The sequence below is a fragment of the Ambystoma mexicanum genome, chromosome 4p, assembly GCF_040938575.1.
Source record: "Ambystoma mexicanum isolate Mex_15411 chromosome 4p, UKY_AmexF1_1, whole genome shotgun sequence".
Classification (NCBI taxonomy): Eukaryota; Metazoa; Chordata; class Amphibia; order Caudata; family Ambystomatidae; genus Ambystoma; species Ambystoma mexicanum.
The window spans coordinates 459,003,620-459,029,029 of record NC_090927.1 but is presented as its reverse complement, the minus strand read 5'-3'; the positions used below and the strand labels follow the sequence as shown (position 1 = coordinate 459,029,029).

Here is a 25,410-nt window from a genome sequence, read left to right as displayed (position 1 = left end):
TGAGCAAGGGGTCCACGTCTGGATTCCCCTAGTAACTTAGCGTGAGACCCAAAGTTACTTATTTATGCAAATTAACAAGGGGGGGTCCTGGGAGTCCCTCTGCCAGACATTAGTCCTGGTTACGAGAGACTTACCCAGAGTCTTTAGCTTACTATCTTTCACAGAGAAGAAATATCCCAAAATATATCAGTCTTTGTCCTGCCCTGTCATGCTTTTATGTACAATAATTGTGTTAAACTATGCAACAATGCTTGTGTGGTGAAGGAAGTAGCAGGCCCATCTATTGTGTCAGAACAAGCAGTGGCACATGCCCCTCTACCAACCCCAGCCTCGCACCCCCCTATGGACCTCTTGCCACTCATCCAGGAAATGTCTGTGAATGAGGGTGAAAGTGGTCCTGTGCAAGGTACTGTTACTGGTGAGCAGACCGTCGAACAAGGGGGTGTTTGCCTTGTAAAGGGGCCTTTCCTGTTTTAGGTTGTCCAGTGGCACAGCTAGCATGCAGTAATGAAGCACACTCCCAGAAATATGGTGTGCTAAGCCTAACCCCTACTTTATCTGCAAAGGTTAGTACTGATAATGTAGGGTTAGTTAGGGCTCTGCAACTACAGCCAGTGTCATCTGTTTTAAACTTACCACCCCTAAAAAGAGCAGCATTATTGTGCATCCTTCATACTTTAGTTGCCCTTAGAGTGTTCACAACTGAGGATGTCAGGATTGTAGATCAGACAGAACATACTACTGAGTTTGTGACTAATGCTTGGTTCAATTCTGTAGCAACTCTTGATTACATCCTTCGATATGAGGAGGAACTCTATAGACCAGGCTATACATGTAAGCCTGTGTGGATACCGGATATTAAGCCCTGCTCTGTCTATGTAGGGTTGGCACGGGATAACAACTTGTCGTGTCCTAATGATTTGAGTATAGGGCTAAATCATATTCAAGTGAAATGTGTCGAAACCCCAAAACAAGGTGGTGTTGCAATTAGCAAGCCCGCTACTACTAAATTGCCGTCTATGGATAGACGGGAAAATAAGATTGTAGACAGCACTGATGTTAACCCTAGTGATGGATATTGGCAACGGTTGCCAGTTGCCTACAAGCAACACGTTACATTGGTGCGTCGATGTTGTCAATTTAATGTATTCTTGGAACACACAAGGGTATACACACTTATTTAGTGAGGATGGTCTAGTTGCTCAACTTGACATATTCAAGATTATTGCCCTTCAACCTGGTTGACCGACATCATTTATCTTGACAGCCGTAGCACAGTCCAGCAGAAAGCAACCAAAGGTAAAAGCGGGAGGCCGAAGGGTGGACTCTTGATCTCTGTTAAGTTGCCATGGATAGCGACAACTTTAAAAGAATCCACGCATCCTATCCAGGCGGTCAAACTAACAAATCAACAGTGTGTTATTATACTGATAAACATTTATAACCCCCCTAACTTAGTGGCTACACTAGAAAATGTCAAAACAGTAACTCAAATACTTAACATCTATACCCAATGGTACCCGATATGGATAGTGGGCGATTTTAACACTAAAATTGGGGAATCCTTGTTTGATGCTAATATAGGGAGGCTGGTCTAATCTGCTCCAGCAGGAATTCCCCACAATAATTGGCAAGGGAAACCTATGTCGAAAATCATAGATGAATATGGGTTTGTCAGATTAAATGGTTGTTGCTCTGGCAATGCCAATATGGCCATTACACAGGTGGACGTGAGGTTTGCAACTACAATTGACTATCAGCCTCATCACGAGATTGGCGGTAACCCTTAAATGCGGTGGTAACGTTATTACCACCGTATTTAAGGGTCCACCAAATCACGGGGTAAGCTGCATTTACCCCCAGCTCTAATACCGCTGACAGTAGTTGCGCCGAAAATTCCACATTGGGCTCAATGGGGAATAGGGAATTCCTGAATGGGCCCAATGAGGAATAGGGAATTACTGTTCCGCCAAACCCGTTATCCGGCGCTAATAGCGCCAAGCGGTTTGGCGGTAACGCTATTGGCCCCACGGTATCCCGCCGGTAAAATCGCCGGGATACCGCCCAACTCGTGATGATGCCCTATGTGTTTACCAAGTAGATATGTTTTCCATTTATTGGAGATATGGCAATTGTCCCCCGTGATGAGAGTAATCATTTTCCTGTTTGTGTCCCAAATCTTTTTGAGGCTCATAGCATACCCATGGTGTACGATCAAAATAGACAGATTTATCTCAATGAAGCACATAATCGCATACACTGGCATAGCAAGAACCTAAATGTAGCCAACAGTGCGGTTGTAAATATCATCCCTGACTTCATAATGCAATGTGAGAATAGCAGAAATAATAATGAGGTTGAGATCATTCCTAAGTTTGCTAATATGATGGCTACCATAGGCGATCTCACGTGCACTACTCGATCCTATAAATCATCCCTTGAAAGATCTAATAAGGTAATGCATAAAAGACAATATTGTGACAAGAAAATCACTGACGCAAAAAAAAGCTTCGCAAAAAAATAGCGTCAGTGATTTACCCTACACTCGGGAGCAGAGATTCTAGGGTGACGATACACATATTAAATCGAAATTAAAAATGCTTCATGCAGGTGGCTAAAAGACTATAAAATAAGTAAGGAAACAGAACGATGGAAGAAGATAGCTATTCTCGCTTCTGACAGACTAATACAGCAATTTGAGAGGTAATCCGGGGATCCAAAAAAAGGGAGTTGACTATTAACTGCATATCTGAAGATCAGTGGACGAACCACATACATTCTACCTTGGGATCTAAAGTTGTAAATGATGCACCGTTTTTATATCTGGCAACTACTTGGTTTTGTAAAGCGTCTGTACTTGATATTGTAGTGATTATTGAGTGCCTGAATAGGTCACGAGCAGCTGGGCCTGATGGTGTTTGTAATCATCTGTTGAAACGTTCCCCTGATATATGGGCACATGCACTACACATTCTATTTCAAGAAATGGGTTACACAGGTACAATGCCAGACACGTGGCGAATGAGTCATCTTTTGACAGTGTATAGAAAGGGGGCATGGGACAACACAGCCAACTAATGTTTGCTAGCAAATGTTTGCAAGGGTATTGTTAGCAGAGCTCAATCTATGGATTGTCTCCAAGGACATCATTTCACCAAAATGCCCGGGGTAGTGGAAGTGATATCACATGACCCTTGACCTCTGGTGACATCACAGGAAGTGATGTAATTTGCCCACATCCCGAAGTAACATCAAGGGAAGAGATGGAACACGACCGTTTACCCCTTGACAAAACAGGAAGTGGCATCACATAGCATTATTCCTAAGTACACTATGAAAAATATGGTTACGATATCACTATAATGTGATATACATTTCATACAAGAATGCATCACCATATGTATCATTAATATCAGTGTGTAAAGGCCCATATTACCATATTACTGTGACTACATGATGACGTCCAAGGCCAAATGATGACGATGTGTTATTATATATAGCACTTTCGCTTAGGAGCTTTGTATAGAACAAATATACATACAATATCACCCAACCTGTTTTGGTACTCATTTATCGACCTCAGAAGGATGAAAGGCTGAGTTGAGGTGTTTAAGAGTAGACTAACTCAGTGACTCACCCCCTGAAGTGTGCCTGAAATAAACCGTTAATGAGTCTAGCAATTGTATAGAATTCCAGGAAGGCAAATTATTTGTTATTTCTATTCTTTCTTATTTAGGGTCACTTCTCAAAGTGTTACACTTGTGCAACCCCCTGTTTACTTTAAGAGGCCTTAACAAGAAGATAACCACTCCAGAAACAAAGAGCCACCTGGCGCTGGCCAAAGCCGAGGAGTTTACATTTTCTTTTTTTTATGATTTGTTTAGGGTGAGCAAGGGAGAGCTGCGGCCCCTGGCAAACCCCAAATGACATCCCTGATTGTCTCTAATAATATTCTTCCATCTAACCAAACTGGTTTCAGGTCCAAATCCAATACGATGCATAATGTCCTGATTCTAACATCTGCTGTAGAATATGCTTGGAAAAGGCTGAGTCCAATGTATACTGCACATATATAGATTTTAGCGCTGCCTTCGACTCCGTCCTTCGGAATAGGCTATGGAAGAAATTGAGTAAATGGACCATCCCACCAGGACTATTAAAGATCCTCATGTTGCTATATACAGAGACTACAGTTTGTATCCGATTAGACGGAATGGGCTAACTCTCTGCACCTATCCCTACATGTTGAGGAGTGAAACAGGGTTGCATTGTTGCAGCGACACTGTTTAATTTGTAGTTAGCCGACATGCAACTGCACTTCGTGAACCTGCCCACGTGTCCTGTGAACGTTGGGTAGGCATCTGTTGGTTGGCTTGCATATGCAGACAACCTATTGTTATTAGATCATACTCCTAGAGGTTTGCAGAATATGCTAAATGCGTTGGCAGATTACGCTCCAAAAAATGGCCTAAAAGTAAATATTGATAAAAGTAAGACAATGGTCTTCTCGGTAAAAAAAACTCCCAAACAAAGTGTGGTCCTTTGAAAATATTAGACTTGAGCAGGTCAAAGAATACAAATATGTGGGCATGCTCGTAGATGATAAACTAAAATGGGATAAACTCTGGATTACAACCAAAGACAAGTGTATGAAATCTGTGAATGCAATTAGTGTGTTTATTGGTAAAAATGTTGGTTTTTTGGCACATGCTATCTTGATGTTGTATGCAGTGAAAAGTACCACGGTGCTATTGTATGGTATTGAGATCTGGGGTCATACCTATTTTGCTGCATTAAATGTTTGAAGCCCTGATTCTTTGGAAATTGTTAAGGTTGCCACACAATGTAACAGTAGAATTTATATTTGAACTTAAAGGAATTGTGATTGAGTGTATACAGAAAATAGTACTGTGCTTCGAAAATCTGAAGTCGATAGGCAATAACACCATTATTGTGACATGTATGCAAGCATACTTGAGGATTGAGCATTGTAATACCATGGGAACGGTAGGTAAAACCATGTCCCTATATAATAAGTGGTCTGTAGGTATTGAGTGTGTTCTTCTATTTGACCAACACTACCAGCTCAAAGGCTGGCTGAAAAAGAAATTGGAGGGTATACAGTCAGGAGTGTCATCTCGTTGAGTTTGCCACGAAGAGTCATTGCGGACGTTATTGCATATAGGATGGTACGTACTTCGCTACTTCATTACATCATGGCATATCCTAATCCACAGATATTCACATGTTACTTTATGTTGAAGTTTAATTACTGTGAAGCACTAGAGAGAAAAGGTGCGAGACTGGGAATGAGTCGACACGAAAGAATGTGTCGTGTATCTGGGTGCTCTGAGTGGAATCTTTAGAACACCTTTTTGTATATTGTGGTAGCTTAACCTTGATGATTCATACCAGCTTTCTAAAATCCATTAATAATCTGTTTGACCCTAGCAATATATCACTGATATGGTTTAAATGTATGCAAGGTGACGACATTAATGTAATCTTTTTTTTTTTTTTTTTTATTTGGTTGGTTGATAAATCAACCTTTCAAATATAACAAAGTAGCAAATATTTAAGAACAAATGATAACAATTTGTAATGTACAATATACATAATACATTTAAAATTGCAAATGAAACATTTTAAAAGAGGAAAAAAGAAAGAAAAAAACAATAAAACATTTTTAACCTTAGAATAGTTACAAATTTCTATATTCATAACAATTCTAGAAGTTCTGTAATCAATCCTCACCTAAATTGGCTTCCGGCAACACATTATCCAGGAATTGCACAATTGCAATTCTAAGTCCCAGCTTGTTACTTGAAAAGATTTTAAACCAAATTTCGTCATCGGTCAAAGGTACATATATCTGTAATTGTTTGCTGAGAAATGTCTTTCTTGTCTTGTCTAGGGCAGGGCAGGGCAGGGCAGACTACTATTATATGTTTCAATGTCTCACAGCACATTGTATTCTGGCAGAATCGACAATGATTTAGATCATGAGTAATCAGACCCCTCCTAGCCAGGATTTCAGTTGTCGGATATAAATTAAACCTGAAACGCAGATATTGTTGCCTTATGTGGGGTGATGGGAATTTCAGCAAATAATCTGATATCACCCGAAATTTTTTATGACCAAACATCTGAGTGTCAAAATCTTTGTAAGTACAACATTTCTCCCTGGTACGTATCCAATCTGTCTGATACAATTTTTGCTTTGCTCGATTTGGATTTGACAAGAGTACATGTAATGTTATGGAAGCATCAGATAGAGCATTCAAAACGCAATTTCTCCAAGTACGAGGAAAAAGATGGTTAGAGTTCACAAGATAGTATGCAACAGGACTCAATACATTGAGGTTTTCAAGACCTAAGATACATTTGCGTAGGAAAGAACACATTTTCCATACTAATTGCACATAGAGTGTAATCAGACCAAGTTCATACCTTATGAGTGGCAGTGGGGCGCAGTTCTGAAGTTTTAACAGAGCTTTCCAAAATTTAGATTCAAGCATGTCCCACATTGATGGATTATGCAGTAGTTTAGTTTCGGCACCGTACAATAATATAGGAACCACTTTTGCTTGATAAAATGACACAATATGCTGAATTGAGAATTTACCGAATTTAGATATTAATATGATGGCCTGTGATTTTAGTGTTTGAAGCTTGTATGACAAAGAATCTACATATGATTTTTCTGAAATTTTATTATAGATTATAATGCCTAAATACTTGTATTCAGAAACATTCTGGAATTCAACATTTTGCAAATGCCAGTTGTAGGTTCTTTTACCAGCTGTTTTTACATTTGGCGAGCAGGTCACTACTTGAGTTTTTTCCAAATTAATAACAAGATTATTGTTTAAGGAATAGGTGGATAAAGAATCAAGTAGGTTTTGAAACCCTCGTGGAGTTGTCGACAAGAGAACCAAATCATCTGCATATAGCAGCCATGGGACCAATTGCAAGCCCAGTTTAGGAGCATCAGTTAGTACATCAGAAAAGGACTCACCAAGATCTAAAATGAACTGATTGAAAAGAAACGAGGCCAATATGCAGCCCTGTTTAAGGCCTCGAGCTGTGTGAATGGGCACAGATAATGAGCCTTCGGTTGTCAACCTAACCTGGAGAGTAGTATTTGTGTGGAGAAGTTTGATTATTGCAAGAAGTGAGGGTGGACATTCATATCGCACTAGTTTTTTATACAGTAGATTACGATCGATAGAGTCAAATGCAACCCTAAAGTCTATGAATGCCAGGTATAAAGGTTGGTTTTGGGTGAAGCAGTGAGATCTTATGTTCAAGGTGACAATGTTAGGGGCAGTACCCAAACCAGACACAAGTCCTGCCTGAAAAGGATCTCTTTTCTGTTGATTGGTGGCCCATACATTAAGATCTCTAAGTACGATGCGATTAAAGATTTTACTTGGTGCATCTAGTAATGCTATGGGCCTGTAGCTGTCAGGGTGAGTTCTATCACCTTTTTTGTGAACTGGTAAGATTATGGAATGGGTCCAAGTTTCCGGAATGGTTTGTGTCAGATTAATGTTGTTGAACATATTCCATAGAATGTCAGTCCAAATGTCTGGGTATTGTTTCAGGGTAAAATTGGACAAGCCATCGGGTCCTGGAGCCCTAGAGGTGGTTGCTTTCTTTATGAAGTATGAAATGTCTTCTTTGTCAAACTTCAACAGAAATGTATTTGGTTCTACAGTGGCTAGTCCACCAAGCGAAGTTTGCGGGAGCTCGTACAATTGCGTGAAGTGAGTAACCCAGGCTTGTTGTGGAACGTTGTTACATAGTAATGCTATTTGGTGCCCTGTTGAAATCTGGTTAATGGTAGCCCATATTTGGGCAGTGTTCTGCCCAGCAATATTTCTTAGCATACATGCACTGTCACTTTGATATAGCGTGGCTTTCATGGTTCGCATCCAATTCTTGTGTTTAGTTTTCAATTTTAATAGTAAGCCATTCCTTTGCTCTATTGGTAATTTTAGAATATGTCTCTTATGAGATCGATATGACTTTTTCGCAGATTGAATTTGCTTACTAAACACATGCAAATGTACTGATCTAGGCTTTGCCTGGTGCGATAGATTAGATTGAAACAATTGCATCAAGTTATGGTACGCGATATTTTTGGTATTCACCGCACTGGTTTTGTGTAGTTCCGTGGCATAGAATTGATTAAAACGTTTTAAGGACGTTTCAGACCATCTTAATCTATTGCAGCCTGAATTGATAGAAAGAGGTCCAGCTGCACATTTAGAATATGTACTTTCCAAGATTTCTGTCGAGACCCAATTAGCAAATAGAATGTTATGGTCGCTTAAGTTAGTGTCTTTGACTTGAAAACTGACCACATTATTGATTAAGCCCTTATTGACGTATATATAATCAATTATTGCCGTGGACATACCCCCGTGCCACGTGGGGTGAGGAGGAATATCGTCAACAAAAGTACCATTCAACATTTGCAGACTTCGAGATTCAACAAAATGCAACCATAAAGCCAGTCTAGACTTGTCATGAGTTGGTTCCAGACAATGTAAATTGAGGTCACCTGCTAGAATAACATATGGCACTGATTTGTCAACGTAGATTAAGTCCATTAAGTAATTCAAGTCTTTCATAAAAGCATGATCAGATATACCAACTGGGTTCCAGTACATGTTGATTAGAACATAGGTGGAGCCACCAGCTTTGAGTTTCACGGCTTGTAGAAAGGAATTAGGGGAAAGCCAGTTTTCAGAGGAAAATGAAGGAAGTTGTTTAATTGCAATGAGCAGACCTGAAGTCGGTCTTCCCAATTTTTTCTTAAGAGAGGGATTAAGATATAAATCATAATTGTCCCAGATTGGGAGATCAACAAGCCATGTTTCCTGCATCATTAATATATCGGCGTTCATAGTGCTCAAATTAGGACTATTAATGAGATGGCGATGACCCCTCGTGTTCCAACTGACTAAGGTGACCAAGGATTTTTTTTTGTAAGATGGCTTAGTTAGTGCATATCAAACTCTCTGTTACATGTACAAAGCATTTTGGTCAAGTCCTTTATATTTGACTCAGGATTTTTTGACATATCACACTTACTCTCAATTAAATCTGATTGTGATACAACTTCTGGAAGCGATATGGTCGATGAATTTATGTTGATAATAAATCCTAAATCGTAAAGTTGTCTTTTGGCAAGCCAAATTGTGTTCAAAACAACTTGTGAATTGATCCATACCTTCACTGAAGAGAGTGAATGCTCATTGTCAAATTCAACTAACTGCAAATCAACCGAGTTAATGTCTTCTAGCGCAGGAATCTCTGAAAATATTGTTAGTACAGATCTGCGGTTCAGATCATATTGCACACTCGGAGGAGGCCTGCAAGCTATGGTTAAAGAATATAAAGCAGGTCTTTTGGTGTTTGCTTGTAATTGTTTTTTCACAATAGTTGATTGAGGTTTTACCTCGGCAACAGATGATGTTACTTGATTAGAGACTTCACTAGCTTTCTGCAACACTAATTGGAGTATATGGAGAAATTGTGATGGTAGTGTCACCAGATCACTACCCTCTCCAGTCTTCGTGCCCAGTTCCTCAACAGTTTTCAGCGGAGGGGGAACGTGAGATAGAAGACTGTTCTGAGAGTGTGATGTTGAGGGTGAGCTCAGGTTTGTTTGGTTTGTGTGATGTTGGATTGAACATAGACAAGGAACTTGACGAGAACTAGATCGTAAAGGTAGCAAAGGAGTTGATTTGGGTAATCTTTTTTTATGGTCAAATTTTACCCAAGCCTCCCCTTCAAAGGCCCTTTTGAGTGCAATGCCCTGGTGTGAGACTGGCCTTTATTATCCAAGTACCCCTTTCAGAGCAAATTTCCCAGGAGATCTCCTGGTAGAGCTCTGGAGGCCTAAGGGAAGGTATTCTTCCTCCTGAAGAATTAAGTAAGACTGCATACTGTCTATTTTCTCACTTGCTAAAGTATAGACAAAAAGGCTGCCATGACCACACATTGACCACACATAGTTGGGCTGGGCTCCCAGGTATGATATCCAATTTGTGTGGCTTTAATAAGTGTATTCTCTTTTCAGTCACCATACCATAATCATGAAGGGCTTACCCTACCACCAGACCAATAAGGCAACAATTATTACATTTTGGATCAGAGGTGCAGAAGTTAAATTGCAGTCTCTGCCTGCAGTGCCTTTGGGTCACTGCAGCTGTCAGGAATGCACATGTGCCCTTTAAACCTTCCATATGCCATTGAAGAACAGGTGTTGCAGTTGTCAGGGGACCAGTGCAGCAAGGGCACATGTATGCATAATGCTTTTGGTCAGCAGACTCCCCTTTCACAAACAGAATTACCTACAGCATTTTATTATTTAATAAAGATCAAAAAAACTAGGGCTTTCACATCCCCGGCAAGTTGCATTCTGTCAAAGTTGGTTTAGGTTAACTGGGAAAAGTTAACTATGTTAAGGTAGGAGTGTTCAGTTGTTGGAGAAAGTTACGAAGGGATGATAAGCTCTGTGTGGGTGCAAGCAGACTAGCAGAAGTCAAGAGGTGCTGAGAGAAGACATGGGGCCTCATTACGAGTCTGGCGGTAACCGTGCCGGAATAAACGGCATGTTGCTGCCAGACCCGTAAACAGCTACCACCTCCGGACCACCCGGTAACACCAGGGTATTACAACTCAGGGTGGCGGTAATTCCGGAGACGGTAACTGTGTTGTTTCCCATGCCCATAGAGTCCTATAGGAATCTATGGGAATGGGGACCATGGCAACACCGGTTCCGTCTATGATGGAGGCGGTGTTTCTATTTCCGCCTGCAGGAGGATGGCGTTACTCCCGCCAGGCCAGACCTGGCAGGAGTGACACCACCCGCCTGCAGAACTCGTAATCTGCTGGTCTGGAAACAACGGTGGCGGTGGGTTTACCACCACTGTTGTTTCTGGACCGGCAGACTCGTAATGAGGCCCAGGGTCAGAGCAAGGAGAGGCACACAGGAAAGGCAGCAGCCTTATTCATATAAAAAAAGGACAGAGGGGACCGGTATGACTGTATATCGTTACCGTAGAAAGACGGGGGGTCTGGATTTAGGGGACATGGAAGGTATATGATTATCAATGTGTAATTGCTTGGCTGGTTATCTGTTAAGGCACCCAACTAGGTTAATGTGGTTAGTTAGCATATGTCTTGTCAAATTAAGGGGACTTATAAACAGAAGCAATATTTCTGGTGGTGGCACCACTTCTTCCAAGGCAGGGCCATTCTTACCAATCTTATCAAGTATGTAACTGCCACCTTCACAGCGCTGCAAACCTATCTGACCAGTTCGGGTTTATGGATGACCTTGGTTTAAATGCATATCAAACTACATCGACATACTGGACGTATGTGGAAGATGTTCAAGTTCATCCAAGAAAATTAGGGACCTCTTTTGGGCTCCCCCGAACTCCATTCCAGGGTCCATTAAATCACACTCTGTTCTTGCTGTCTTGTGGTCGGTTTGGAAGCACTCTAAAGACAATAGGCTTCTTTCCTCTTGGCCTTCCCCCTATCATCCTTGTGGGGTCCTCCGATTGATCTGGGCATGAAGGGGTTCCGGGAAACGCAGTCCTGGTCTGATCAAGGTTTGGAAAGGACTGTTCAGCTGTTTAATAAAGGGTCCTTCTTGGAATAATACCAAATGGCAGAGGTGTTTGTGGACAAGCCGTTCACGGTCTTTGAGGATTTGAGGCTGAAGGGAATCCTCACCCAGGCGCGGTGAGTGGCTGACTTATCGTGCCCCTTATCCCCGTATGAGAAGATTTTTGCAGAAGCCAAGTCTAGGAAGGGAGCCGTCTCTAAGATTTATAACATGCTCATTTCTTCTAATCTAATAGGAAGGCAGTCTTTCAAACGCATCTGGGAGGAACGGTCGGCTTGTCCTTAGATGACCAAACTTGGCAGTCGGTGTTTAGGTCGGTGCTTCCAGGGGGGCTGTACACGGCGGCTATGGAGCATAATTTTAAGGTTTTGAACTCCTGGCATCGTCCTCCGGTGGCCCTCTCCAAGATGTTTGTAGAAGCGTCCCCACGGTGTCCCAGACTGTGTTCCAATAAAGGTACCTGGTTTCACATGTGGTGGGAGTGCCCAGTGATTCGGTCATACTGGACGGAGGTGCTTAGCTGGATTAAAGATATCCTGGGAACATGTCCCTCCCTGCACCCACTCGAGGTTCTTCTGGGCAATCCCCTGCCTGATAAAGAGGTGGGTTCCTTCTCGAGGGTAATGGGTGCCATGTTGAGAGCGGGAAGACTGGCTCTGGCTTAGAAGTGGAAGAGTCCAAGACGGAATGGTTCACCAAGTTAATTGCTATTTTTGAATACGAGAAACTCTCTGCTATTGCCAATGATTCTATGTCTTCATTTTTGCAGGAATGGACTGTTGTTATACTTATACTCAGTGCGGACTGTGAAGCCTTGAAACTATGAACTGCTTTGTGGTTCTATGTATCATGTCGCAGGGGAGGGGGTTGCTGATGCTTTTACCAGTGGGAATGGGACTCCGCCACCAACTTGGCCTAAATGTACTGATGTGTTTGTGTTTAGTCCTTGCTCTTGGTCTCTAGCACCAAGGATTCTCTGAGGCCTATTCAACCCGGGGTTAAGGGGTGGGTAGCAGGAGGGATGGGCTGGGGGGATAATGGGAGGGTCTAGTAGTTGGGTAGATTCTGTTGTTCTCTGTTAAATCTCCTTTGGGGAACTTGTTTTTCTTCTGCTGAAAATTTTCAATAAAAATAAAGTGAAAAAAAATATCTACATTGACAGAGGCACCTAGGAAATCAGGCAGACCATTATAGAGTGCCATTGGCTCACACTTCTAGTTACAAAGTGAAAGTTGTGTTCGATAAAATGACATGCTTCATTGTACATATCTTCGGCTGGCATCTGGAATAGCGTCTAATGGAGACCCCTGGAGGTGTCATTCCTTTCCTGGGTCTAGAAAAAGGCACTCGGGGTGGCCTTCATCTTAAAAGTCCCACTTCCATTTCATGCCGTCCGTCTTCAGGGCTCATAATTCAATGTTATCAAGGTTCACGAGTACAGGACATGGGTTGAGCAACCCAAGCTCGTTGAACGGGTTGCATTACGCGTTTACAGCCAGTGAGAGATCGCGGGCCCAACCTTATTGGCAAGCTATAGAAAGGACCAGCAATTTTACGGATGGACATATTACTACAAGCATTTGTTCTTATTATAAGTAGAACTTTCGACAAGCTGAGCTCGCTCTGTGAAGCGGCGTTATATGCTTGAAAGATCCCGAGTTAACCTCCAGGATAACATATTGGAGCATAAAGTGAGGGGAGCAGGATCACCCTTCACACTAGTGACTGGGGGAGCCACCGACTCGCTCACCCTCTGCCAGGTCTCTAGTCTAGAGCAACTCACCCACTGTCCTTCCTGCCAGCTGAGCGCGGCGCGTACCAAGCGCGGCCCTCGACAGGCTGAGCCGCTCGCTGCACGGCGGGCACCCGTGCTACCCGGCGGCCCTCCAGCAAGCCAGACCCGATTCCAGGGCTCAAGCCGTCTGCTCCTGGGGCTGCGCGTCCCACGGGTGCCCCACGCCCCTCCCGGGCACGGCCCGCGGCGCCCCCGCTCTCGCGGACGCCTCCCCGCCCGAGTTGGTCTGCGCTAGTCCCTCTCAGCTGGTGCCGAGTTGTGTGATCCGGCTGCGCGGTGCCTGGGACGCCTCTGCGAGCCATGCTGATCGCGGCGAACCGCAGGCAGCAGCAGAAGCAGCGCGGGTCCCCGGGAGGAGGCGCGGCAGCGTCGACAGCAGCAGCCTGCACTGGCAGCCCAGCCCCCTAGCCGCCCTGTGCCGCCGCCAGGACGCTCGCTAACTTCCCCCAGCAGCAGCAGCCAGGACACTCTCCACCGAGGCTGCCCTCCTCCCTGCTTCCTCTTTTTAAGCCCTGTTGGTTAGGGAGCTCATTAAATATTTAGAGCTCAGCCGCCAAACCCTTTTGCCTGCGGCTCAGCGCTCTGGAGTGAAATCAGAAAGGGAAAGCGAGCCCCGCGGAAGTTGGGGCGCCCAGAGAAACTACAAGCAACACACCCTCAGAAAGGCCGGTAAGAGACCCCCTCGCTCGTGCCAGAAGTTGCGGGGACCATGTGCGTGTGTTTTTTTGTTGTTTTGTTGCGTCGTTGTCTTTGCCTGGGTGCCAACAGCACAGCAATGTTTTTTTTCCATGGAAGCACCCACGCCCTGCTCGGGTACAGGGGATGCGTGCCCTGGTGAGTGGAGTGCGGTGCGTAGTATCCGCACCGGGAACAGCGAGGAAAGGGGAACTGCGCGACGCAGGTGCGCGGGCCATCCCTCCCCCAGGCAGGTGTGCTTTCTTCACTGCGCACATAAGTGCAGCCTCTTTCATGTGTTTGCGCGCAGTTTTAATAAGTGAATGAATGACTGATTGCTGCCGCGCGTTATGCAGTTTAATAAGCTCGGGACGAACCCGCCAAGGTAGGGACCGTGCCCATCTTTTCCAAACAGCCTCGTACTGGGGGTAACACCTTTACAGGATTGTGGTGTTGTGTGAGCTGTGCAAGCACTGGTGTTTAAGGCAGTTCGTTACTTTCGCTGGCAGGTTCGCGGTCCACCTGCTGAAAGCGGGCACTGAATCGTGTTGTGTTCCGCTGCCCATCAGGCTGTGGGGTGGCACTGCCAGGCGAGAGCCACGTGGCGCGCATTCATGTTTTAGGATGTCCGCTGTCGGAGAGTTTGCCCGCACGTTTGCGTGGAATAACTTGCCCCCAGTAATGAAGGGAAGTGCCACGTGAGGGGCGAATTACGCGGCAGTGGGCACACCTGACGGGAGTGGCGAACATAACATTGGACAGAAAGTGGGCTGGACTTGCTTGACGGGCGTATTCCGTGGTCTCAACTATGTCATTATCATTAGCAGGGCTGTAATGGCTGGATTAAAAGGAAGCCCTGCTTTTCTTCGAGGACGCTGCTAATAACGTCTAGACAAAGAATTGAGCGCCTTTTCGTTGTCACTTTAAAGAACAGAGTTGCAGTGAAGCGCAATCCTTCATTTGTGGGGCGGGGCGTGGAGGTAACAAGCATTATCAGTGCCGAGGTGTTTCACGCCACTATTGGACTTTTGGTGTAAGTAGCCATTTCAGGTCAGCAGCACGGTCCTACGCATTTAATCTGTCAGAAACCCGCGGGTGGCGCCCCTCGCCGTTAATCTGCGTGACATATGCATGCCGTCCCACCTGTTCGATAAGGTACTGCCTTTCGGAGGTTATTTCCCCGGATAAAGCTATGGCACAGGTATTCTGCTGGCAGGTTGCATCGCCCCAGTCCCACCAGCTGGAAATTAAACCCATGACAACAATTAATCTGCTGTGACTTTGGGTGCCCTGCCCATCATGGACTGGGGGAGGCACAGGCCACCTGGTGTCTTCGCTGATTCTTGGGGACACCGTCACCTTCCCTTGTGGCCTAGGGTGTTTAATACATCGATGTAATGTTTTCAAGAGGCTCGCCAACAAACCTGCAATTTCCTTGCTACCTTAAACTGTCATGGACTGCGTTGTTTTGGCGGGTGTGTTGTCTGGGGTAACTTGCTCTGGTTACCGCCCCTTCAAGCAGCTGAAATGCCACCTCAGCCCCATCCAGATGTCTTTCCTGTGTGTAGGGCGCGGCATCCTAGCGCTCCAAAGCACAGCGAGGCTAAACTTAAAATGCTAACGTACGGCTCCCTTGGGGGTGGAGGGGGTCCTTTGCTGACAGATAACAGGTGACGTTCAAGCAACAGCACATTAGATTGGTTTCCTAGGAGGAAAACGCAGTTCCTGGGTTTCAGTCATCACCCTTTCAAGATGCCAACTCTAATTCTTTGCCTGATATATATACATATTCAAGGAAAACATTGTTGTTGCAGGGACGTTAAGGTGAGCAATGCATTGCAACAAAACCTTTGAGATTCAAGGAAAAACTTTAGTTGTAGGGATGTTAAAGTGGGAACTTAACGCAACAAAGCCCCTAAAATTCAGCTAAGGGCACCTTAACTTTGCGCCCCCTGTTGCGCAGCCTACGACCACAATGATGACATCACAGATCATATCACTGATGACATTAACAGCATCTGGCATTACCCATGGCCTTCAGCCATGGTCAGTGTGCATGGCCAAATATATGTAACACATGAATGGGTACTGGTCATGGCCTTCAGTTATGGCCAGGGGTCACAACCTTCACCCATGTGCACTGAATATTTTAAAACACTAACAGGCTACTAACCATAGATTTTGGCCTTTACCAGTGGATATAGTTTTCAACCATATCCACTGTATATTGTGTACACTGGTCAGGCACTAGCCATGGACCTTAGCACAATACTGGCCAGTGGCCACAATCTTTGGCTGTGCCCACTATATATTCTAACATATAAACAAGCCACTAGCCATGGCCATTGACATTTGAACAGTTTCCTCATCTTTTGACCATGTCCACTGTATATTTTAAAATAATAAAATGAAATAAGCTATGGCCTTTGGCCGTGGCAACTGTATATTATATACACTAACCAGCCACTAGCAGTGGTCTTCAACACAATACTAGCCAGCGGCCACAGTCTTTGGCTGTGACAACTGTATATTCTAACAGATTGATGGGTACTGATTACAGCTTTCAACTTGCCCACTTTATATTTTTAAACTGTGATGGCTTTTAATCGTGCCTATTGGTGTTTTTGAACACTAACTGACCACCAGCTACGGCCTTTGGTATGTGGTGTGGATTTAAAGGCCCCAAAAAGAAGTCCCTTTAACGTGAATAGCAAGATTTTAAACACTGAAACAAAAATGGCCTAGCTTTTGTTTTTGTTTTTCAAGCAAAGTTAAAGAGCCATGTGCAAAGGGGCCTACCTGTCATTACCAATGGACAAGCAGCATTTTCATTTACAAAAGGAGGAAACAAAGATCTCTGTCACATGGAAAACCGGGTTTTTAAACATTGAAAACAAAAAGGGCCTGCACATGTGTGTGCAAATAAAAACGCCTTTCAAAAAGCAAAAGTGGATAAATGACTGCTCACAGAAAAATGTCAGGAAAACAAAACATGATTTGTGGGTTGACAAAAGCAATCTATATTATGTTTTCAACTACAAAATTCCAGTGACATTTGAAGAGCCATTTTGTCTTCATGGAAAATGTCAGCCCAAGGCAGACCCTGTATCTGGCTGTGGTCAAAATTTCACAAAGGAAATCTCCCACTTCCAGCCTGGATGTCACATCTCCCATCTAATGACCCCCCCCCCCAACCTGTAATAACATTTCCTGCTGAAGGTGTGGAAAGCCCAGTGTTCTCCAGACCTACTGGCTCCGAAAGCAGGGACTTCAAGGAAAGTCATTCTTGGCTGGCGCATGACTAAAAGATGTGAAGTCTGGGGGGCCGCAACTTCAAAGAGCAAACTACCAACTTCAAAGAGGCTCTGAAAAAACTTCTGGTCTCACTGGCTGACCCAGTGAAAACAAATGGACGGATATCAGAAACTGCCATTTGTCCCACATGAACATTCACAATTAATTTAAAAGGACTATTTTCATTCAGGCCTTATTCTCAGACAAGGTGGATTGATTTCATTTTTGTACCATTTTTAATGTAATTTCTAGGCAATTTTGAGGATATAAAATGCATCTACCTGTGACTCTGGGAACTGTAATGGCCAGTTAGACTAGTTTTCTGGCTGATCTGAACATGTTCAGAATGTGCAAGTTGGTGAGCGGGTGGAAAATTAAATTCGGGATATGCTTAATAACTTACATATTCATAACTGTTGTGCTTTTTATGGAAACAGCAGAAATGTGCAATGTGCTACATCGTACGGATTTGGTGGTCGGCCTATCTAATTCTCTATGATCAGCTAAAACAGAAAATATGTTTAGTATGGCAGTTGCTAGTATAATTATGAAGTTGTGATACATAACTAGTTTTTGCCAAAAAGTTGAAAGGAGAACAAAGGGGCGATTACAAATAGAAATTGCCATATGTTGCTCCAGTGCCCTAAATCAATCCTGACTTGGAGGAGGGGTTGGGAGGAAAGAGAGGGGTAACTGTCCAATCCTAGTGGCAGGGATTATTGCAGGGTTCCTCCCCAAGATTGTAAAATTGATGATGTCATTACTGCTATATAAAGGGGACCACACTAGGACAGTAGGGCACAAAAACCAAGTAGACAGAAAAAGGAGAAAGACAGGAGGACAGAGAGAAGAGACAGACCATCATGAAGGCTACTGAAACTTACCATCTGACAGCTGTAAGGAGACACCAGAGGAGATTGCCCAGAGTGCATCTGGGTGGAGCTATCTGTTTCTAGGAAGGCCTCAAAGCTGACGGTACTGTGGTGGAGAGCAGGAAGCCATCTTTGAGAGTGGAGTGACCAGACCCCTGCCCTATCTTTCCAGAGTGTCCTGAGATGCAGTTGGCTTTCCTGAAACTTAAACAGAGGCTTTCTATGTAAGTAGAACTAAGCCCTGAAAAGCCAAAAATGGGGGTAGGGGGCCTGCTTGCTTTGAATCCTTTCCCTTTATAGTGGTTGGGGCAGGCACAACTGTGTAGATCCTATGTAACCAAAAATATGAATTTAATTAATTCCCCATTTGGCAGTACACTACGGGGTGAATTTTGTTAAAATTAAAAATTAACAAAGCTCACTTCCCAGTGTGCGCTGTAAACTATAGCGTATCATTTAATTGGGTAATCCTTGTTGTCTAGCTGACCCTGACTTCTTTATGGAAGAGGGGTGTCTTTGTTCTTAAATCGGTCCAACCTTTTTATCCAGCTTCCACAGCACAGGCCCCCACAGGGGTGGGGGGGTTGAAATCCAAAATTCCCCAAAGCATTCTGATTTTTCTGTCTGACTTCCCAACATAGACCAAAGCAAGGGGGGGGGGTCTGAAAAACAAAGCGATAAATCACCCTGTGTTCATTTTAAACCGAAAGTGTGGGTGCAATTATAATTGCCATATGTATTTTTACCAATCTTGAAATCCTACTGCTAGCCTTTTTAAGCCTGGAGGAAAATGGAAATCGCACCACAGTACAGAAGAGCCTTTGACAGTGATCAGTGTAATTATTTCGTGAAGTGAAATTTGCAGAAAGTAAGAATTTGTGTCTGTGTTCTTTTAACTCACTTGTGTGATTTATTTATGCTGAGAGAAGTTGATTGTGTTGTGCCACGGATAAAGTGGTGTTTTACATTTTCATGCTAATTTCTATTACTTTTAATTTAAATAAATACCAATATATTTCCTGTATACCGGCCTGGTTCTTGGCGCATTGTTAGCTCATGGGCGAGGGTTTCCCAGGGGCATGACATGTGTCTGAGATAGGGCTAAAAAAAGAATCTGTTAAACAGTTTGTTGACTAACCATTTGAGTGGGGAGGGAAGGGACTATCCGTGTTGAGGGTGGCTTCTCAATAAACCGTAAAGTACTTGCCAGTGACCCCAGCCTTTGTCATGGCCAAGACCACGGCCTAAATTGTTATTAAAGCAATCAAGCCTTTTATGAGCTAACATATAAATGATGTTATGTCCAATTCCATTATTATTTTTTTAATAACATATTTTTATTATTTTGTCATTTTAATATGAACATTACATCAAACTCGATAACATTTGGCCCGGAGGCCCATTCAGATAACATTTACTCATAAAGAACAAGTTCGGGTCTAGAGTCGTCCAATATGTCTTCCACAACAGGTTTGTCTCATATCCCTTTGCGCACCACACATTCACTCTCAGTTCGCATAAATTGAGCTAGTTATTGCGCTTCTTCCTATCTATTTCAGATCTTATCTGCTTTTTTCGGGCATCTTCTAGCTGTGTACACTCTTCGTTCCATTGCGATACAGATGTTCACGTCAGTGATCCATTGTTCATATTGTGGCGTTGTTTCGGCACCCCACAGTTTTGCAATGTTCCTCTTAATTAGTGCTGTAGTTGTCGATAAGAACAGTTTCTCGTATCTGGACTGTTCACTCTCCTCCTCCACCCCAAGTAGCATCAGCTTTGGGTCCCTATGTATCTCCTTCCCTAACACTCTTGAAAGTTCGTCACAACACTGCTGCCAATATTGTTGAATGCAATCACACTCCCAAAGTATATGAAAGAAGGTGACGTCTTCCCTCTTGCAACGTAGACAGTGTGGGTCGGGAGTTTTCCCCCATTGGAAGAGCGCCACTCTTGGGTAGTATACCCTATGCAGGATTTTAAACTGTATGAGCCGGAGCCTGGCTGAGATGGTCACCTCCCTCGGGTACATGAGGACCGTCACCCAATCCTCCGATTGTATGGCCCCAACATCTCTCTCCCACTTGGCTTTTAGACTGGTTAATTCAGCAGTGGCAAAGGAGGTTATTATATTGTACATAGTGGATGTGATTTAAGTTTCAATGTTTGCCTGAACTATGTTCCGTTCCAGCAGGGTAGCCTCAGCAATGTTCTCCAGTACTGTAGAGTGGGCCCGTATTGCGTGTTACATCTGTGTGTAGTGGTAGCGTTCGGTGGGTGGGAGGTGGAAGCGGGATTTTAGAGATTCAAAGGGTATTAGTTTGCCATCAACAACGACATCACCAACTGTCTGTATCTCGAGCTGTTGCCAGCTTTGCCATCTCGGAAGTTTGTTCAACTCCGGCAGGTTTCCATTATCCCATAGTGGTTGTATTGGGGTCATTCTTTTGTCCCACCCTATGAATTTGTGTGTTTCTTTCCAGATTAGGGAAACATGTGATAGCATGGTCTGGGGGTTTGAGTGGTGCGTGTCCTGTAGAGGTGTTCAATCTGGGGTCTGTCCTGTCTCCCGATGCTTCCTTTTCGAATGTGTGGCAGCGTTCTATCACTGTGTAGTATGTCGTTAACCAGGGCTATTTGGCTAGCCCAGTAGTAGGACTGTAGGCGCGGGAGTCCGATACCCCCTTCCCATATGGAGCACTGGAGGGTACTTAATGCAATGCGTGAGCGTCCACCACAGCAGCGTTCTGAGTGCTCTATCAATTTTTTAAAATTCTTTTGATGGAATGTGCAGCGGGGTGTTTTGTAATATATATATAGGAAGCGTGGGAGAGTCATCATTTTAAATAACGCTGCCCTCCCTAGCAAAGTCAGTGGGAGAGAGGCCCAATACCGGACGTCCTCCGTGAATCTATTTGTGATCGGGTGGAGGTTGTTAATCACGTAGTCTTTCTGATCGTTAGTAATTTGTATGCCCAGGTACCTGAATTGGCCTGTTACGACTTGAAACGGGCAGTTATCTGGTGTCACAAGTTCAATATTGCCTATTGGAAACAGTATTGATTTAGACCAGTTCACTTGTAGCCCGCTAAAGGCTCCGTATCTGTCCAGCAGGTCTGTTACTGTGGAGCAGGAGGCATACAGATCCTTTAGGTAGAGTAGTAGGTCATCCGCATATAGGGGGACCCCATCCTTCCGTCCATCTGCCCATTGAAAGCCATTCCAAGCTGGTGATGTTCTCAGCAATACAGCCAATGGTTCTATTGCTAGTGCAAATATCATGGCAGATAGGGGGCATCCCTGTCTGGTTCCCTTCCCCAATCTGAAGGGTCTTGAGGGCCACCCATTCACTCTCATTTGCGCCTCAGGGTTTTCGTATAGGAGTTGTACCCAGCCTATGTATTGCAGACCAAACCCCATGCAATAAATTATTTCCCAGATTGCCTCCCAGTACACTGAGTCAAAAGCCTTTTCAAAGTCTATTGCTAATAGGGCTAAGGGACCCTGTATGTTGTGTGCATTTTCTATCACTGCGTGCAGTCTGTGTGTGTTCATACTGGTGGATCGTTGTGGCATGAATCCGCACTGATCAGGATGGATTAGTGTTGTTATGACTTGTTGTAATCTGTTGGCAAGCACCTTCGCCAATATTTTAGTTTCACTATTGATGAGGGAGATCGGTCAATATATGAACTGCAGCGATCTGGGGGCTTGTCTGCTTTGGGAATTACTATTATCGTGGCTTTCCGCAGGTCTGCAGGTAGGCATCCCTGTCTCTTAGACTGTAAAAACATTCTAAGTAAGTGAGGGGCAATCTCATTCGTTCCTAGTTTCCGCCACAGCTCAATCGGGAAGCTGCTTGGCCCCGGTTTCTTCCCTGTCTGAAGTTCTGACATGGCTGCTATTAGCTCCTCCTCCGTAATATCTCTCTCTAGCAGGGCCTTTTGGTTCTCACTTAGGGCGGGGAGGGCAATCTCATCCAGTATGGAGACATCAATGGGCTTCACGGGAGGTTTATATAGTTCTGCCTAATAGGATGCAAAGCATTCAGCTATGTCCTGGTCGGTAAGTAGGGGGGTCAGTTCCCTCCAATCTTATCGCCCTGACATGGTTACTTCCCTCCTCTCGTTTTTCTAACCATGCCAGCATTTTGCCCGCTTTGTCTCCCGTCTCATATATTCTGGTCCTCATCGTTCTGTGGGCCTGTTTAGCGCAATCTAGTGCCACGTTTTGTAGGCGTTTTTGGGCTAACATTAACAATGTGTTTCAGGCTGGTCTAGGGTTAGATGGCTTGTTTCGGCCTGGGTAACTTGTTGTTCGGCCTCAACTAATTTTTGCTTGTGTCTTTTTTTATGCGCGGCGGACCATGAGATGATTTTGCCCCATAGTACCGGTTTGTATGCTTCCCACAGCACTCCTGGGTCGTCTACTGATCCCGTGTTGAGTTCGAAATATGTTTTCGTCGCTAACTGTATCTGGTCTACGAGTTCTGGAAAGCCCAAGTAGTAATTATTTAGGCGCCATGTAGGTGGAGGACGTGGTCTGGTTGTGTTGAGCTTGATCAGCAGGGGGGAGTGGTCTGATATGCTTCAGGGCAGCAGGGTAGCCGTGGAAGCCTTGTGGATATCTAATGTCAGGAGAAAAAAGTAATCTAAGCGCGATAATGAGGCGTGCATTCCAAAGTGGTACGAGTTTTCTCTCGCATCAGGGTGCAAGTCATGCCACACATCCCGCAGACCCAATGCGGCAGTGAACACAGCAAGTTTAGTACGGTGGAGGGGTTTCTCCCTCGTAAGTGTGAGCGGTCCTTCTCCACTTTCATAACTTCATTGAAGTCTCCACCAATTACCATGAGGTCTGAGTTATCCCCGGAGATTATGGGCGTGATATCCTCTATCAGTGCCGTTATCAGCGTCGGGACGAGTACACCACCACCATTGCAACGTTCTGGTCCAGAGTGTCCCCACAATGTATGCAAATCTCCCACTTGTGTCCTGTTGCACACTTACCAGGGTTAGAGACAGTTTTTTTGTGTATTAGTATGAGTACTCCTCGGGAGCCTGTGGTGAAACCAGCATGTATTGCCAGCCTGTAATTGGTGCGTTTGAACAAATTGCATGCGGTGCCTGCCATGTGTGTTTCTGTTAGAAAAGCCATATCCGGTGCGTGCCTGTTCAGGAGCTGTGTGATGAGTCGTCTTTTGATACCTCCCCCATCCCATTGACATTCCAGGTCAGTAGATGCAGGGTTCTAATCTCGGTGTTAGCGGTAGCCATTCAGTAAGGAGCATGGGACTGTTAGCATTATGGTACACGTTGCATTTGGGTGCAGCACTGATTGCATTAGAGCACGTGGCGCTCTCACGGAGCATGTATGAGTTGACTCTTGGACCCGTTTCCCAATAGAAACATATGCATTCAAACTTCCCCTCCCCTACCCTATACTTCACCCAACTTGAAACATCTGTCGCCTGAACAGTTAACAACAAATACTGGAAAAAGGTAGCTGAAGAATTATCACCTACTAACCAAACAAACCAGATTAGATTTGTCGTGTTCGATTCCCTGACACATGCCCGGTACCATAACTCGGGGGTGTCTTTCAGTGTGAGGGGGGGGGCTTCCGACTGGGTTGGCCACTTAAGTTTGTGTCTTTCTGTGATTAATGCCTCCTGTCGTTGTGCACCACGTCAACCTATTTCCCCCACCTCGCTGACTAAAGTGGTAACAAAACGTACCATTCGCCCCTGCTTGGAGCGTCAGCCTTCCCTCTCCTGCTGTTGCGGGTCTTGTTCCGGTGCTGGTGGTTGCTGGATTGGTGGACAGCGTTCTGGTCGGGCTCGGGGTTTCTGTTTCTGTTGCTTCGTGCCAACATCCAATCCCCCTCAATGTGGTGTTCTGCCCATTTCCATGCATCCTTGGGATCAGTAAAATGGACCGTTGCGCCCCTATGAAAGATTTTGAGTTGGGCTGGGAACATGAGGCCATACTTCACATTAAGGGAATGCAGCTGTTTTTGAGTTGGTCAAATGACTGGCTAGCTTTCTGCACCTCTCTTGTGTAGTCTGGGAAAAATGCGACTTTTGATCCTTTGAAAGTGAGTGTGCCTTTCGTGCGTGCCGTCGAGCAGGGCATCGCGGTCCCTATAGTTCAATAGTTTTGCTATAACTGTGCATGGCGGGGCACCCGGCACTGGTCGCATAGTCGGCACGCAGTGGGCGTGTTCAATTGAGAATAATTTGGAAAATGTGTTTGTTTCGAAACATATCTGTAAACCATTGTTCCAGAAATAGTTCCACGTTCGGCCCTTCTGCTTTTTCTGGATCTTCCCTCACTTTCGTCCACTCTTTCCTCCATGGTTTTTAGACGTGTTGAAACTCTGGCTAGTTGTTGTTTGTTGTTCTATGTTTCGTAGCCCGTCTTCCACTCCGGAAAATCGTTGTTCTGCTTCCCCAGTACAGGACGTTAGCTTCTGTAAATCATGTTGGAGGAGGGAGACGTCCATGCTGAGACCGTCCATTTTTTGCTCCATGGAGGAGCGTGAGTCCGCAATTGCGGTCATGACATCTCTCAGTGATATTGTGCTTTCCCCTTCTGCCATGGTATGCGGTTGCCCCTGCTCCGTCTGGCTACCTGTTGGAAGTGTAGTGAATTGGTCGATTCTACACTGGGTGGTCAGTCTTTTAGATTTATCCTTTCCCATGTTGGACGCAAGTGGTTGCGGGCAGAGGTATTGAGTTCTGCCATGCGAGGTGATCTGGGGAATCGTTGCTTTAGTGCTGTGGCTAGCTCTATGGTGCCTGTTTTGCTCCCTTTTGGCCCAGTGGCATCTGCGTGCCCTAAGCGTTGTGAATAATGGGCTATTTTCGCATCTGTCAGTTCTGGCCAGTCTGTGCAGGATTCGCCGAGGGGGTCGTTTCCCCTCGACCGATGTATTCCTCTCTGTGTCTAGATGCAACCAGGTTGTCCTCTCTGGTCTGGATCTCCAATCTGCCGTGGCAATATCAGGTGTTCCCTTATCTTGGTGCAGTATTATGATCTTCACCCCTCTCCTCTCAGTTGAGGTATCAAGGCACGGGCCCGCTGTGGTGGGCTGGGTGGCTCCCACCCGACGTGGGTGTA

At 44.7% G+C, this 25,410-nt stretch overlaps 1 protein-coding gene across 5 annotated transcripts in view; it reads left to right on the top strand.

Moving 5' to 3' along the window:
• Positions 1-13,449: 13,449 nt before the first annotated feature.
• HPCAL1 (hippocalcin like 1) overlaps positions 13,450-25,410 on the top strand; it is a 1,330,750-nt gene continuing 1,318,789 nt past the window's right edge. For 2 of the 5 annotated variants that reach the window (XM_069605981.1, XM_069605978.1), the window contains exon 1: positions 13,452-14,117. The gene's annotated coding sequence lies outside the window, so the exon portion shown is untranslated. Of the gene's footprint in view, positions 14,118-25,410 lie in introns of all 5 variants that reach the window. The other 3 variants (XM_069605980.1, XM_069605977.1, XM_069605979.1) reach the window with 2 other exon arrangements.